The sequence below is a fragment of the Plecotus auritus genome, assembly GCF_963455305.1.
Source record: "Plecotus auritus genome assembly, chromosome: 9".
In the NCBI taxonomy this organism is placed as follows: domain Eukaryota; kingdom Metazoa; phylum Chordata; class Mammalia; order Chiroptera; family Vespertilionidae; genus Plecotus; species Plecotus auritus.
The window spans coordinates 96437273-96454812 of NC_137783.1; the positions used below are offsets into that span (position 1 = coordinate 96437273).

The 17540-nt window shown below is 42.5% G+C and overlaps 1 pseudogene across 1 annotated transcript; it reads left to right on the top strand.

The window, feature by feature from the left end:
• Window positions 1-2822: 2822 nt before the first annotated feature.
• On the top strand, window positions 2823-11469 carry LOC308233607 (upstream-binding factor 1-like protein 1; annotated as a pseudogene). Its single transcript has 2 exons — window positions 2823-4018; window positions 11372-11469. The product of its transcript is annotated as an upstream-binding factor 1-like protein 1 (transcript).
• The last annotated feature ends 6071 nt before the right edge of the window (window positions 11470-17540 follow it).

A 17540-nucleotide genomic window follows, 5' to 3' on the forward strand; every position in this document is an offset into this window, starting at 1 on the left:
GGTGCCAACAAAATACAGGTAACATGGAACCTCTGTTAAACATAATTTTCTACAGCATCTATAAGATGGTGACTATAGTTAATAATATTGTATTTGAAAGTTTTATGCATCTTACTGAAAAATACATTTACATTCTGTTAGGATGAAAGAGGCCAAGTGCTGTTTTCTGTGTGTTGTCAACCAATCAGCCATCTTACTACTATCTGTAATCTATTCAGGTTCAGGCTGGTTACTTCCTTTTGAAGACATAATCCAATCTCAGCAAGTGGGTGTGGCCTTAATTGGGTGGAATCATATAAAAGGCATATTTATGCAGAGGCCACTTCACTTCTTCCCCAGGGTAGACTGACTGAAGTTGGAGCTGCCAGTTTAGCACAGAGATTTCCTATTGACACTGATAGGGACAGAACTTCCAGAGGTGGGACAATTCTTACTACACACTGGTGAGTATGGAATTTAGGGTAAATACCTTTTTTTTTTCTTTGGAATAAATATCTTCATGCCTTCTTCCTCTTAGTACAAATATTTTCAATTTACCTGTTGGAGTGCTTGCATCTTCTCTAAGTAGACAAGTAGATTTCCTTGTTAATTGAAATGACATCAATATCTGTGATTAGAGCAATTGTAATATATGGATATTTGTTGTAGTAAGCTATCTGATTATTTTTTATTTTAGTTCCATATTACTACTAGATGTTTTAGTTCTTAAAAGAGATTTCTCTAGTTTTTGTGCAATTATGAATATCATAAACACCTAAAATATTTAACATGCTATATGCATCTTAGTGTCTTCATACACCTTAACCTAAAAAGTGTTCAATTAGTTAGAAAAACCGTGCAAAAGTCCTATTTGCTATATATTTTTTTAAGGCTCATGTGGCCAGTTTCTGATTTTTTTTTCCCTTAACAGGCACATTTTTATTTTTAAGTACATTTTTATTGATTTCAGAGAAGAGAGAGGGAGAGAGAAATAGAAAGATCAATGATGAGAGAGATACATTGGTTGGCTGCCTCTTACATGCCCAGCAGTGGGAATCAAGCCCACAACCCAGGCATGTGCCCTGACCTCCTGGTTCAAAGGTTAATGCTCATCCACTGAGCCATGCTGGCCTGGCTAATTAGTGTTTCAAAGGGAAAGGGAGAAATAATCCCAGTGGGGAAACCAACCAACCAACCAAAACAACCAGCAAGCAAAACCCAAACCAAATCTCTTAGGCCCTTTTGGTCCTGAATCTTATTCCTGTTGGCTTCCTGAGCAGGACTGAGACAATTTAAACAGCCATCCCAGAGATGAGAGGAGTTCTAGATCAGAGGGAAAGACTCAATGAGCACTGAAGGGAAGGACCTATATTCAAATACAGTACGATTTGAAATAAAGTCAGATGTAGGAGCAGGAATGGGAGTAGAATATGGAAATATTTGCCATGTGGATGTGGTTTAAAATCTATGCCAAGGGTGAGAGAAGTAAATAGATTTTTTCCTGGAAATTCCAAAGGAAATAAATCTAATAATGAAATGACTGTCTGTCTTCCTCACTACAGCAACCTAATTAGGGTGGAGCTTCAGGGATCCCTATATCAATGTGTCTCAAAAGCCAGATTCATTCTGTTTGCAGGCATTTGAAGGTGGCTGGAAAACTCAGAAGGTTACAGCTGCCTTTGGGTACAAGAGCCCAGAACCTGACCCAACTGGGTGGGTTTTCCTATGAGATGAATTATACAATCTTAAGGTGAGCACACACTTGTAAGTATATGAGTTCTCACTTCTTTCCTTAATATACATAAATAAATGCATATATAATAATTTAATTTGTCAGTAGGCTTAAGATTCTCTTAAGAAAATGCAATTTGCCTAGTTAATAAAAATTATGTAATTACTTATAGTTTACTCTTGAGCTATAGAATTTTAATCTCTTATTGCTTTGACATTTACATAATTTTTTTATGTTATGTTCCTTGTGCATACAAATTGGGATACCTAAAGGGAAAATTCTATATTTCCAGTACTTTTATAATTGGTATGAAACCTAAAGCTTAATTGGAAGAACTTGTTGTAGAACAGCAAAAGTGGCAGATGCTTAAGGATGAAGAAAATTAAACCAAATAAAATTGTAATATTCCATAATTCTTATTCACTCCTTGGCAGTTGAAGGGAGAATCAATATTGTTCATTAGAAAGCATTCATTCCCCTGCACTCCAGATAATCTATAAATTCACCATTTACTCCAGGTTTAAGATTCACTCATACAAAAAGGCCACAGTGGAATGCAAGTCTCCTTAGCTGGTTTCATTTTATGTAAAGCCTGTACTTTCTGTCACAGACACCTGAGCTGCACTTAGAAGGTGACCACACTCAAGGCAGTAGAGAGCAACAGTCCTCTGCCTTTTCCACATTTCTCTTTTCATTTTAAATTTTTTCTTCTTCCCAGGACTTTTCTCTTACACTGAGCCTTGAGGAGCCAGTTGTTCTATTTAACAAAGGCCCTGGTGAGATCTGGCAAAAGGCAGGCTAGAATGAAAGCTAACGTGACTATTTTGAAAAGTACAAATGTAGCCTATGGAAGGTAAACATAAATTTTGCTTCAGAGGTAGGCAGGTCCTTTTTTATTTATTTTGTTAAGGCAATTTAAATGTATGAGGGACATTTTCCAAGTGAGTTGTGATTTTCTCATTCATTCTTCTATTTCTCTTCAGAAATATAGAACACACACTGCAAAACTTCCAAAATAGCTCAGCTGCTAAGACTTAAGCTTGAAGACTTTGGAGTTTCTGCTGTGATGTTTGCATAACTGGGACCTCATAAGTGGCCCAAAGTCCTCGAAATGGCATTGACTAACGGCCAAGACCAATGGCCTAAAGAAGACATTGTGATGTTACTGGACCTCCTGAAGAATAATCTGCCATCCAATGACAACCACACATTCAAAACTACCCAGTCACAAATGGACTGGGGAAAAGTAACTTTTAAAGGTTATTCTGGAGAAATGTGCAAACTCAAGTGGTTAGAGATTTCTAGGAAGATAAGAAAGTATTGGACTTTGACAGAATTAGTCCTGGAAGCTAAGGAACATGTTAAAAATTCCTACAAAAGCAAAAAACTCAAGAAACATCCAGACATGCCCAAGCAGCCCCTGACGCCTTACCTTCACTTCTTCAAGGAGAATCGGCTTGAGTATTCTCAAATGTACCCCAAACTCAACAACCAGGAACTGACCAAGGTCATGTCTGAGAAATACAAGGAGCTCCCAGAGGAGATGAAGCTGAAATATATTGAAGATTTCCAGAAGGAAAAACAGAAGTTTCAGGAGAAACTAGCTCAGTTCAGGAAAGACCACCCTGAGCCTGAGCACAATTCCAAGACCTCTGTTGTCCCCAAAAGGATCCCAAGCAGAGTCCTCAAGAAGTTTCAGAGAAGTGGGAAAAAAGTGAAGTCTTCCCCAGAAAACTATGTTTCTGAGTTTAAATTCCATGGAAAGCACAAGAAGCCCCCCATGAATGAATATCAGAAGTTCCACCAGGATTTGTGGTCAAGTAGGGACCTGCAAGGCCTGCCCCAGAGGGAGCGCATGGTGGAGATCAGTAGACGCTGGCAGCGTGTCCCAAGGAGCCAGAGGGAGCATTATAAGCAGCAGGCTGAGGAGCTGCAGAAACAGTACAAGGTGGACCTGGATCACTGGCTCAAGAGTCTGTCTCCTGAAGAGTATGCTGCCTACAGAGAGAGAGCCTCTGGGAATCATAAGATCATGAACATGCGTGGAGGCCCCGGGCCCCAAGATCCTCAGGAAAGATGTGCAGTCTCCATCAGCAGAGACTCTGCAAGAAGGGCTTGCACAGAACCAGGGGCCGGGTCCCGGGATGGCATCTTCAGAGACATATGGGGACCATTCTCATGCCTCACGGGGATCTAAAGAAAAGAAGGAGCATGAGGAAAAGGTAGAAAGCAGCAGCTCCTTCTGGGGCGCGGCGCGAGCTCGCCGCGCTGTTCTGTGCAGCGCCCGCGCTCCGGGCGCCGCGTGCGGTAGGAAACAGCGCTCCTCGGGGGGAGGCTGTGAGCCGGGCGGCAGGAGAGCCCGGGAATGGTGGCCCAACGGCCTCCAAAATTCCAGGCTCGGGAGGAGGGAATAATGGCGGCGGAATAGACAGACGTGTTCCGAGCCTTGTCCCGGAGCAGAAAGAAAGAACAGCTGAGGGTCGCACAAGGAGTGTTTGTTGGCTGGTTGGGAGACAGCTGAATTCCAGAAGGAGGTGGGGGACTGCTGAACGGGGTTCCCCTGACCTGGCAGCACCAACTGCGGCTGGGTCCCCTCCCGGAGCTGCAGGGTTGGACGCGGAGTCTGCGCCATCTTGATCCGGAAAGTGGAGCTTATCTGAAGCCTGAGAATCCACAACTGCGGCACCCCAGGAACAGCTGCGAGCCCCAGAACAACGCTCCCCAACTGGCGCAAGCACACGGGTTCAGAGGAGCTCTACACTCCACCACGGAAAGGTCAGATTTCGCCTGGGATAAGGTGAGGTCTCTGGTCCCGGAGGGAGAGAGGAACGCGCGTTTTGCGGGAGCTGGAGGACCAGGGAAGTCTGTGCCTAGAAAAATCCGTGGCTGTAGGGGCTGGCGTGATGTGATCTGTGATTGTGGAAAGGGGTCCTCAGAGCTGCTAAGAGAAGGGCACTCTAAAAAGCAACCCATTTTGATCTGAAGTGCAGGGACACCCTAAGAATTTCAGGCAGTCCAGACTTACGCGCAGCCCCTGCGTTCCCTGGGTGCCTGGGCTTACGCGGAGTCCCGGAGTTCGCACAACTGAGCTTTTTCCTCTTGAAATTCTTGCCTCTGATTACTAAGCCCAATACATAGGATCACCCAGTTGGGGACACCCTGGGAGACTGCAGGGGAAGGTTATTTTTCTGGAACCTGGGGATCGGAGCTGGGCGTGACCATCAGAGAGTCAGCTCTGAGGCAGACCACTCCCACAGGCCAGTGGCGAGTGCGGGAAAGAAGGCTCTAACACTGCCTAGAGAGGCCATAGATAGACCCGGAAGTTAATCCAGAAACACTGCCACCCAGGGGCTGAATCACAAATTGACTCTTGTGTAATCAAAAATAAAGGAATACGAGAAATTAAGACACACCGCCTGCTTAAAATCAGGACTGGCTTACAACACCGAAGAGCAGTGGATCGCAGGGAACTGCAATACTGTCTGGACTGAGAAACAGGCGTGCCAAACAGAAAAACAGAGGAAGTGAATGACCTTCACTACTTCACATTTTATTTTTACCTTTTATTTTTTTATTTTTTTATTCTTTTTTATTTTCATTTTTTGCATCTTTTAATCAAGAAACTTTTTTTTCTCTTTTTTCATCACTTGATTTTACCTTTTTAATTATTACATTTTTATTTTCAATCCGTATTATTACTACTGCTATTTTATCTTTTTTTTTTTTTTTTTTTTTTTTTTTTTAAGTGTCATTTTATTTTCTCTTCATTTTATTTTGGGATTAGGGTTCTACATTCTATTTCTATCTTTCCTTTAGCATCGTTTTACTCTATCTCAACTCTACCTTTAGGCCATCACTCTCCTCCTAACCTCCCCCTTTTCAGTGTCCTGTTTATCTTACCCTTTTACTGCTTTAGATTCTCCCTATTCTTTCTGTTTACCCCTTGTTAAAATTTCAGCCCTACTTACATATCTAATCTCCAATCCCCTGCTCCTAGTCCACATACACCTCTCCCTTCGCTGTCTGAGCTATCCATAAACTTGTCCTTCTCTCTGTCCTTTTGTTGTTGTTTGCTTGAATGTAGATTATATCCAATTTTTATGCTTTTTTGTGAGATTGTTTTGCTTATTCTTCTTTTGTTTATTTTTTTGTTTGTTTTGTGCTTCAGCTTTCCCTTGCCTCACTCCATATTAGTTGGTGTTGTAGTTTGTACTAATCCCCAGGCACTTGTTGCTGGCATTTGCTGGGATTAGTGATTGTTCTATTGGAGTTTTATCCCCAATATATATAGTCTGTTCCCCTATCTCTCTTAGTCACTTTCTTGTCTCTCTTACTTTTTTTTTTTCTTTTTTTTTCTTCTCTTTACTTTCCCTTTTCCCAATTTCATTTTCACACTCCTTTTTTCTTTTTTTCTTTCTTTCTTTCTTTCTTTTTTCCTCTTCTTCTTTCTCTCCTATCACCTAATTTGCCTTTTTCTGGTGGTCACCTTTATTGGAGGTTATTAATATCGTGAATACATTTCTGTTCAGTGCCTTGTGAGTTGTACCTGGTAGTGCTGTATTTTGTGCCTTTAAATCAACCCAGGAGAGAGAGAACTACATAACCAGACACCCAGAGAAGAGAGACCATGGGGAGACAAAGAGGCAGCCCGCATATGAAAGAAAAGCAGGCATCACCAGAAAAGGAAGTAAACGAAATGGAGGCAAGCAACCTTCCAGAAAAAGAATTCAGAGAAATGGTCATAAGGTGGCTGAAAAGAATGGAAGACAAATTCGACAATATGAGCAAGAACCAAGAGGAAATGAAGAAGAACCAAGAAGAAATGAAAAATGACATCGCTGCTGTAAAGAACTCAATAGAAAGCATCAAGAGTAGACTAGAAGAAGCAGAGGACCGCATCAGTGAGCTAGAAGACAAGATGGAAAAAAATACCCAAGAAAAGCAACTTCTAGAAAAAAAAATTAAAAGGCAAGAGGAGAGTCTAAGGGAACTTTGGGACAACACGAAAAAAAACAACATCCGCATAATAGGGGTTCCAGAAGGAAAGGAAGCTGAGCAAGGAATAGAAAACCTCTTTGAAGAAATAATGACAGAAAATTTCCCAGATATAGGGAAGAAAAAACACACACAAATCCAAGAAGCTCACAGAGTCCCAATCAAAATGAATCCCAAAAGACCGACGCCAAGGCACATTATAATTAAATTGGCAAACAACAACGACAAAGTAAGAATCTTAAAAGCAGCAAGAGAGGGACAGAAAGTTACATACAAAGGAACCCCCATCAGACTAGCAACTGATTTCTCAACAGAAACTCATCAGGCCAGAAGGGAATGGAATGAAATATACAAAGTCATGCAAAGGAAGGGGCTGAATCCAAGAATACTGTACCCAGCAAGGCTGTCAATCAAAATTGAAGGTGAAATCAGGAGCTTCACAGACAAAAAAGGACTAAGGGAATTTATTACCACCAAACCAGCAATGCAAGAAATGCTAAAGGGTCTGCTGTAAAAAAAAAAGAAATAGGAAGTGAAGAAGTAACACAGGGGTAAAGAATAGGAATGGCGACAAATAAGTACCTATCAATAATAACTTTAAATGTAAATGGATTAAATGCCCCAATCAAAAGACATAGGGTAACGGATTGGATAAGAAAACACGACCCATATATCTGCTGTCTACAAGAAACCCACCTCAGAAAAAAAGACGCACACAGACTGAGGGTGAAGGGATGGAAAAAGGTTTTCCAGGCAAATGGAACTGAAAAAAAAGCTGGGGTAGCAATACTTATTTCTGACAAATTAGATCTCAAACTGAAGGACATAACAAGAGATAAGGAAGGCCATTTCATAATACTAAAGGGAGCAATCCAACAAGAAGAAATAACTCTGGTAAACATATATGCACCCAATACAGGAGCACCCAAATACATAAAAAAACTCCTGGAGGATATCAAGGGAGAGATTGACAGCAATACAATCATAGTAGGAGACTTTAATACCCCACTATCACCATTGGACAAATCCTCTAAACAAAACATCAGCAAAGAAACATCAATCCTAAATGACTCACTAGACCAGATGGAATTAATTGACATCTTCAGAACATTTCACCCCAAAGCCACAGAATATACATTCTTCTCAAGTGCACATGGGTCATTTTCAAAGATAGACCATATGTTGGGACACAGGCAAAGTCTCTTCAAATTCAAGAAGATAGAAATCATATCAAGCATCTTCTCAGACCACAGTGGCATAAAACTGGAAATCAACTACAATAAAAACAACCCAAAGAAATCAAACACATGGAGACTAAAAAGCATGCTATTAAACCATGACTGGGTTACCAGAGAGATCAAAGAAGAAATAAAAAACATCATGACAACAAATGACAATGAAAACACTACAATCCAAAATCTATGGGACACAGCGAAAGCAGTCTTGAGAGGGAAGTTCATAGCTCTACAAGCCTACTGCAAAAAACAAGAAACAGGGGTAATAAATTACCTAACCCAACAACTCAAAGAGTTAGAAAAAGAGCAACAAGAAAAGCCCAGTGTAAGCAGAAGGAAGGAAATAATAAAGATCAGAGCACAGATAAACGACATAGAGACCAAAGAAACAATTCAAAAGATCAACAAGACCAAGAGCTGGTTCTTTGAAAGGATAAACAAGATTGATGAACCTCTAGCCAGGCTCACCAAGAAGCAAAGAGAGAGGACCCAAATAAACAAGATCAGAAATGAAAGAGGTGAAATAACAACAGATCCCGCTGAAATACAAAGGAATGTTAAAAAATACTACGAACAACTCTATTCCAACAAACTGGACAACCTGGAGGAAATGGACATATTCCTAGAAAAATATAACCTTCCAAAACTCAATCAGGAAGAATCTAAACAGCTCAACATGCCAGTAACTATGGAAGAAATTGAAGCAGTCATCAAAGAGCTTCCGGCAAACAAAAGCCCGGGGCCAGACGGCTTCACAGGAGAGTTCTACCAAACATTCAAGGAAGAACTAAAACCTATCCTCCTCAGACTATTCCAAAAAATTCAAGAGGAAGGAACACTTCCAAGCTCCTTCTATGAAGCCAGCATCACCCTAATACCAAAACCAGATAAAGACAACACAATGAAGGAGAATTACAGGCCAATATCCCTCATGAATGTAGATGCCAAAATCCTCAATAAAATTCTAGCAAATAGGATCCAGCAGTACATCAGAAAGATCATACACCATGACCAAGTAGGATTTATCCCAGGAATGCAAGGATGGTTCAATATCCGCAAATCAATAAATGTGATACATCACATAAACAAATTGAGAGATAAAAATCACATAGTCATATCAATTGATGCAGAAAAAGCATTTGACAAAATCCAACACCCTTTCTTGATAAAAACTCTCAACAAGGTGGGAATAGAAGGATCATACCTCAACATAATAAAAGCTATATATGATAAACCCACAGCTAACATCATACTCAATGGGCAAAAACTAAAACCATTTCCCCTAAGAACAGGAACAAGACAGGGATGCCCACTCTCACCACTCCTGTTTGACATAGTACTGGAAGTATTAGCCACTGCAATTAGACAAGAAGAAGAAATAAAAGGCATCCAAATTGGAAAAGAAGAAGTAAAGCTGTCCTTATTTGCAGATGACATGATATTGTACATAAAAAACCCGAAAGACTCCATAAAAAAACTAACAGACTTAATAAATGAATTCGGCAATGTAGCAGGATACAAAATTAATGCCAAGAAATCTATGGCATTTCTATACACCAACAATGAACTTACAGAAAGAGAGACTAAAAAAGCAATCCCATTTTCCATTGCACCAAAAAAATTAAGATACTTAGGAATAAACCTAACCAAGGAGGTAAAAGACCTATATGCGGAAAACTACAGGACCCTGAAAAAAGAGATAGAGGAAGATGTAAACAGATGGAAGAACATACCATGTTCATGGATTGGTAGAATCAACATCATTAAAATGTCCATACTACCCAAAGCAATCTATAGATTCAATGCACTCCCCATTAAAATACCAACGGCGTATTTCACAGACCTAGAAAGAACTCTCCAAAAATTCATCTGGAATAAAAAAAGACCCCGAATAGCCACAGCAATCCTGAGAAAGAAGAATAAAGTAGGAGGGATCTCAATACCAGATTTCAAGCTGTATTACAAAGCCACTGTCCTCAAAACAGCCTGGTACTGGCACAAGAACAGACATATAGATCAATGGAACAGAATAGAGAATCCAGATATCGACCCAAACCAATATGCGCATTTAATATTTGACAAAGGAGGCATGAGCATACAATGGAGTCAAGACAGTCTCTTTAATAAATGGTGTTGGGAAAATTGGACAGATACATGCAAAAAAATGAAACTAGATCACCAACTTACACCATACACAAAAATAAACTCAAAATGGGTACAGGACTTAAATATAAGACGGGAAACCATAAAAATACTAGAGGAATCCACAGGCAGCAAAATCTCAGACATATGCCAAAAGAACTTTTTCAGTGATACTGCCCCTAGGGCAATGGAAGCCAAAGAGAAAATAAACAAATGGGACTACATCAAAATAAAAAGCTTTTGCACAGCAAAAGAAACCATCAACAAAACAACAAGAAAGACCACTGTATGGGAGAACATATTTGCAAATGGTATCACTGATAAAGGTTTAATTTCCAACATCTACAGGCAGCTTATACAACTTAATAAAAGGAAGATAAAGGATCCAATAAAAAAATGGGCAACGGACCTAAATAGAATCTTTTCGAAAGAAGACAGAAGGAAGGCCAAGAGACACATGAAAACATGCTCAAAGTCACTAATTATCCGAGAGATGCAAATCAAAACAACAATGCGATACCATCTCACACCTGTCAGAATGGCTATCATCAACAAATCAACAAACGACAAGTGTTGGCGAGGATGCGGAGAAAAAGGAACCCTCGTGCACTGCTGGTGGGAATGCAGACTGGTGCAGCCACTGTGGAGAACAGTATGGAGTTTCCTCAAAAAACTGAAAATGGAACTCCCATTTGACCCAGTAATCCCACTCCTAGGAATATATCCTAAGAAACCAGAAACACCAATCAGAAAGGATATATGCACCCCTATGTTCATAGCAGCACAATTTACAATAGCTAAGATTTGGAAACAGCCTAGGTGCCCATCAGCAGATGACTGGATCAGAAAACTATGGTACATCTACACAATGGAATACTATGCTGCCGTAAAAAAGAAGGAATTACTACCATTTGTAGGCACTTGGATGGAATTAGAGAACATTATGCTAAGTGAAATAAGCCAGTCAATGAAAGAAAAATACCACATGATCCCACTCATTTGGGGATAATGAAAAACATTATAAACTGATGAACAAAAAAATAGTTACAGAGGCAGTAAAGCATCAAACAGACTGTCAAATTACAGTGGTAAGGTTAGGGAGAGGTGGGGGAAATAAGAGATCAACTGAAGGACTTATATGCATGTATATAAGAGTAAGCAACGGATACAAAACATTGGGGGGTGAGGGCATGTATGGGAGTGGGGTGGGGGTGGGGGGCAATGGTAAGATATGTACACATATAATACCTTAATAAAAATTTGAAAGAAAAAAAAAAAAAAAAAAAAGAAAGCAGCAGCTCCTCAGACTCCAGCAGCAGCGATGAAGATGACAGCAGCTCCAGCTCGCCTTCCTCGGGGGACACCTATGACTCAGACTCCAACTGAGCTTTGTTCATTCCTATATGGTGGGATAGAGAACTTCCCAACAGAAGTCTTTGGCATCTGTGTAAACTGAAGGGCTCTTCTACCTGTCCCTTTTTATTGCTTTGCTTCTCACTTCCTTTCCCCTCTCCTCCTAAATACAGAGTAGCACAGGTTGGGAAGCAGGGAATTGGGACAGTACTCTCAATATCAGGTCCACACACCTAGGGAGAGAGGTCCCTGCTGGGAGAAAAAATATGTCTGAGCCTTTTTTGGGTCCCCCTACACAGTCAGTACCACTCCCCCTAGGACCCCTAAGCAACGAATGAACTTGAAACAAACAGTGGGATGATTGGGCAGCTGTGAGGAGCAGAATGCACTAGACTGCGTATTCTGAAGAAAGACGTTTTGCTGTCCTCATTTTATGTCTGCCAGGGTTCGTGTGGGGCCACCATGAGCCTGTGACTCCTACATTCTCTGAGAGAACTGTACCTCTGGACTCTTACATGACATCTGGTGTGACAAAGGATTTGACCATTCTTAATGTGAGAGTGGGCAGCATCATGTAGCAGGCAATATTTATACATGGATATTTAACACTGACATTTTTATGAGACTTTCTTACTAATTTCAAATAAAATTATATTTCCTAAGGTTAGCTTTTTCATTTGAATGAGGACCTGCATGCAATAAATGTTTTATAATTTGGGACACTGCATCTCCAAGAATGTCTGCGTTTGTTCTTGGCAAAACCTAAATTCCTTCCTGTTGCTCCAGGTTCAAGTGAATCTTCTATTTAGCTTTCAGGGTTGATGGATGTATGAGTGGATGTATGAATGAAGGGATAGATAGATAGATAGATACCGTGTTTCCCCGAAAATAAGACAGTGTCTTATATTAATTTTTGCCCCCAAAGATGCGCTAGGTCTTATTTTCAGGGGATGTCTTATTTTTCCATGAAGAAGAATATGGTACACATTTATTGTTAAATGAAAATAAAGGAAATTTATTACCTGTATACGGTACGGTAGTACAGTAGTTGTCAACACAAACCAGACAAACTGTGAATCCTACAGTATCAAGAATTTACTCATTTATTCAATGACAATCATGTCATCATCTTCTGGAACATCATCATAACAATCCAATTCCTGAATTTCCTGGTGAATTTCTTGTGACTCCATTTCTTTCAGAATCAGTGGACCAAATCTCTCATGTTTAGCAATAGCACTTTCTTTAAATGAGTACTTCTTGTCAAGGTAGCCTGCTTGCAGTGCATTTGCAATGCAACTGTCAGTGATTTTCTCCCATGAATTCTTCACCCAAGTCACAACTTCTTGCAGTTTAGGTTTCACAAAGTTTCCATGCTGATTTCTCTCCATTCTATTTTCAATGTAGTCATTAATTTCCATGTGCAAATTGTCTTTGAATGGCTTGTTTATTGCAATATCAAGAATCTGGAGATAGGCCGTCATTCCTGCGGGAATCATTATCTGATCTATTTTTCTTTCGTGAAGAAATGTCTTCATGTCTTTAGTGCGGTGAGTGCTGGCTGCATCCCAGACTAGCAGACCTCTTTGGCTCCCTCGCATAACAAGCGGCAGCATTAAATCGACCCACTTCCTTATAACTGCTTGTGTGGACCAGGCTTTTTCAGTTTCAAGAATAAAAATGCCCAAAACACGTTCAATCTTTTCCTTCTTGCCCTTAGAAATGATTAAAGGTGGGATTTTAGTGCCATCCAGACGAATTGCCAAAATACAGGAAACACGTGCACTTTCGTAAGCAGTGTAGGGAATGTACGCTAAGGAGGCACCCCGCTGTTCAATTGTTGTTTGAGATGATTGGCCCATAAACACTGCAGTTTCATCCATAGCAATCATGTTGGAAAGACTGTATTTAGAGAAGTCAGCATCATCAATAAAGGACTTGAATGCAAGTGCTCGCTTAATAACTTGAGTATCTTCCAACCTAAACAATGTTGTAGATCTTCTTAAAGACAGTTCACTTCGCTGAAGGAAATTATCCAGCCAGTGTTGTGATGCTTTGAAGTCTTTGGGGGCTATATCAAACTGTGGTGCCATTGCAAGGGCAAATTCTTGAATCTGAGCCCTATTCACAACCAAAGCCTTTGCTCTCCTGTCAACAACCCATTCACAGATCAGGTCTTCCAGCTCGGAAAATAATGGTTGCAGACCTGATCCACACTTGCACTTTTTAGCATTTCCTTTGTCCACTTGTTCAATGAGGTTACCATACTCTGCTCACCATTTTCGGACCAATCGGATACTCAACATCTTCTCTTTGCAGAAAGCAGTAAGATTTTGGCCCCAAGAGTCTTCCACGATTCCTTTCTTGTACTCCACGGAGTAGCTTTTTCTTTTTGCGCTCATTTCTAGGGGTAAAAAAAAAGGAATTGGGGTATCAAGGTGGGGGGAGGGGGATCACTCAAAATGACACAGGGGGGATCAGAGGGGGGAATCAAAATGGCACAGGAGAATTAGAGGGGGATTACCATTTTAGTAACCCCTTTTGATCCTCCTGTGTCATTTTGATTGTCCCCTCTGATCCTCCTGTGTCATTTTGATTGTCCCCTCTGATCCTCCTGTGTCATTTTGATTGCCCCCTCTGATCCTCCTGTGTCACTTTAAGTGATCCCCCTCCCCCCACCCCTGTGCCACTGAACACCTTCACCAGACATCCCCCCTACTCCTTTATCAGATATTTACCCCCTGGGGCCTGCCTGGGGACTGTCACTGGGCTTGCTGGGGCCTGGATCTGGGCTGGAGCAGGGTCTGCCACTGACTGAGAACCTTCAGTCATCATGAAGGCGACCACGATCATCAGGTAGTGTCACCAGAGACAGACCAGCACTCACCACCTTCGCCGCGTCCCGTCCACTCTAATCCTCCTGTTCTTCTACACACATCTGCGAAAGTCTCCTCCTCTCTCCCATCCCGCGCTCACCGCTCACTCCGACCTCCGCTCCACCTCCACACAGCAGTGACGTCAGGACTCCGTGTAACGTCACTGGTTGCTAGACACCAGTTGGGGCAGCCCTAGCGACCAGTTTACGGTAAATTAATTTTCATTCTGAGACAGAGCCTGGGTGGCCTTATTTTCGGGGGATGCCTTATATTTCTCTCAGAAGGAAACCTGTAAGTAGGTCTTATTTTCGGAAGATGTCTTATTTTCGGGGAAACACGGTAGATAGATAGATAGATAGATAGATAGATAGATAGATAGATAGATAGAAAGAAATACAAAGATTCCTGGATAGCCCTGGCTGCTGTCCTCAGTTGGGGGCGAGCAGGCCAGCAAGGGGGGTAATTGGGGGCGATCTGGATGGCAGGGGGGACAGTTAGGGGTGGTCAGTGGTTAGAGCATTGGCCTGCACTCCAAAGGGTCTTGAGTTCAATTCCTGATCAAGAGAACCTACCTGGGTTGCAGGTTTGATCCCTGCCCCAGAATGGGCTGTGTTTCAGGGGCACCCAACTTATTTGTCTCTCACATGGGTTTCTCTCTAAAAATCAATGGAAAAAATATCCTTGGGTGAGGATTAACAAAAAAAAATAAGTCTATGGATAGATACATAGAAAGATATAGACATGTAAATATACACTATTTTATTCTGCTGGTCTGCCTGTGAATTATTGTTGCAGTACCACATTGCTTTGATTATTTGGTTTACTGATATGTTTGAAAATCTATTTAATGTAAAATTAAATTTGATTCTTTCCCCCTGTATATTCCTGGCTATTTTCATAATGTGTTCTCTTGAATACAAGCATCCTATCTAATAAAGAGGTAATATGCAAATTGACCATCACTCCAACACATAAGATGGCCGCCCCCCATGTGGTCAAAGATGGCTGCCCTCATGTGGACACCAGATGGCCGCTACAAGATGGCCAACAGGGGAGGGCAGTTGTGGGAGATCAGGCCTACAGAGGAGGGCAGTGAGGTGTGATCGAGCTGGCAGGGGAGGGCAGTTAGGGGCAATAGGGCCAGCAGGGGAGGGCAGTTAGGGGCGACCAGGCTGTCAAGGGAGGGAAATTAGGAGTGACCAGGCCAGCAGGGGAGGGCAGTTAGGGGCAATTGGGCCAGCAGGGGAGCAGTTAGGCATTGATCAGGCTGGCAGGGGAGTGGTTAGGGGATGATCAGGCTGGCAGGCAGAAGCAGTTAGGGGCAATCAGGCAGGCAGCCAGGTGAGCGGTTGGGAGCCAGCAGTCCTAGATTGTGAGAGGGATGTCCAACTGCCCGTTTAGGCCCGATCCCACTAAACGGGCAGTTGGACATCCCTTGAGGGGTCCCAGATTGGAAAGCATGCAGGCTGGGCTGAGGGACACCGCCCCTCCATGCATGAATTTCATGCACCAGGCCTCTAGTGATAAAAATAATTGTATCATTTTTATATGAAAACCATTAAGGTTTGAGCATTTAGATAACTAGATATCTTAGTGACTTATTATTAAGTGTTTTTATAGATAAAGTACATTTTACAAAAAAAAGCCAGCATTAACATATTTTATACTTCTAATTCTTTCTCTTTCTATAAGTGTTAGTTGGAATATTCAGAACAATATTAAGTAATAGCAGTGATATGTGCTTATCTTGCTTCTGACTTTCAAACTCATGTTTAAAGGATTTGCAACTATTGAAATTATGCTGATTAATGTTACAATACAAGTAAAATATATAACCTATTCTTAAAATGTCTATGTGTTCACATTATTGTTTTCACTGCATAATGTGTATTATTATTTAACACATCACTTCTATCATTGATCAATATTTTCCTTACGTATACTTGCATCAGGAATTGTAAGACCTAGTATTAAACACTCATCATATTCCAGAAATAAACCTGCTTTTTTATTCCATATTGAAAAAATGACTAGAGGTTAGGCAGATTTTCCAGCCATTCCTACGCTGGGAATGTGACATTTACACAAAGCTTCTGGGTATATTCACTACATTCACTAACTCTTTTTCATAAACTAGGTTTGAATTGCTTTCCCCACAGTAATGAAACCTGCCTGGGGGCAGCGGACTAAGGGAAACAAGAAACATCTTCTATAACTAGTGGCCCGGTGCATGAAATTCATGCACATTAAAAGGGGATTAATTAGAGGAAGTAATTTAATATTGCTATTCGCCCTTTCTCTAAAATAGAAGTGTCAGAGATGAAAGAAAATTAGTAAAATGTATATGAAAACCTTCCTCCTGTCAGAGTCTGGGGCACACCACGGAACCCAGAGTCAAGTCCCCGCCCACCCACATGCGCCTCAAAATCACGTGAGACCCAGACCCAGCTGCCCCCCCCATCACTGGGATAGAACCAGACCTGGCTAGTCCCACCCTTGTCAAGCCCCGGTGGGCAGGGAACGTAGCCTCAGGTCCCCTGGCCTGGCGCCAGAATTGGGGGGCATGGCCTGAGGTCCCCCAGCCTAGACCGGGGTGGGAGGGAGTGCCTTGAGGTCCCCTGTCAAGCCCCGCTGGGTGGGGGGCATGGCCTGAGGTCCCCCATCAAGCCCCACCAGGTGGGGGACGTGCAGCCTCAGGTCCCCCGGCCCAGCACCGGGAGGGGGGAACAGCCTCAGGTCCCCTGTCAAGTCCCATCGGCAGGGGTGGTGCAACCTCAGGTCCCCCCTGGGTGGGGGGCGCAGCCTAAGTTCCCCCAACCCTGCACTGGGGGTGCACTTGAGGTCCCCTGTCAAGCCCCGCCAGATAGGGGGGTGCAGCCTCAGGTCCCCTGGCTTGGTGCTGGGGCAGGGGGTGCGGCCTGAGGTCCCCCGGCCTGGTGCCGGAGTGGGGTGCATGGCCTGAAGTCCCCTGTCAAGCCCTACCTGGTGGGGGGCGTGGCCTGAGGTCCCTTAGCCCAGCACCAGGACAGGAAGTGCACCTTGAGGTCCCCCGTCAAGCCCTGCTGGGTGGGGGCGTGGCCTGAGGTCCCCTGTCAAGCCCTGCCAGGTGGGGGGCACGGCCTGAGGTCCCCGGCCTGGCGCTGGGGCAGGGGGAGCAGCCTGAGGTCCCCTAGCCCAGCACCAGGACGGGAAGCGCATGAGGTCCCCTGTCAAGCCCTGCCAGGTGTG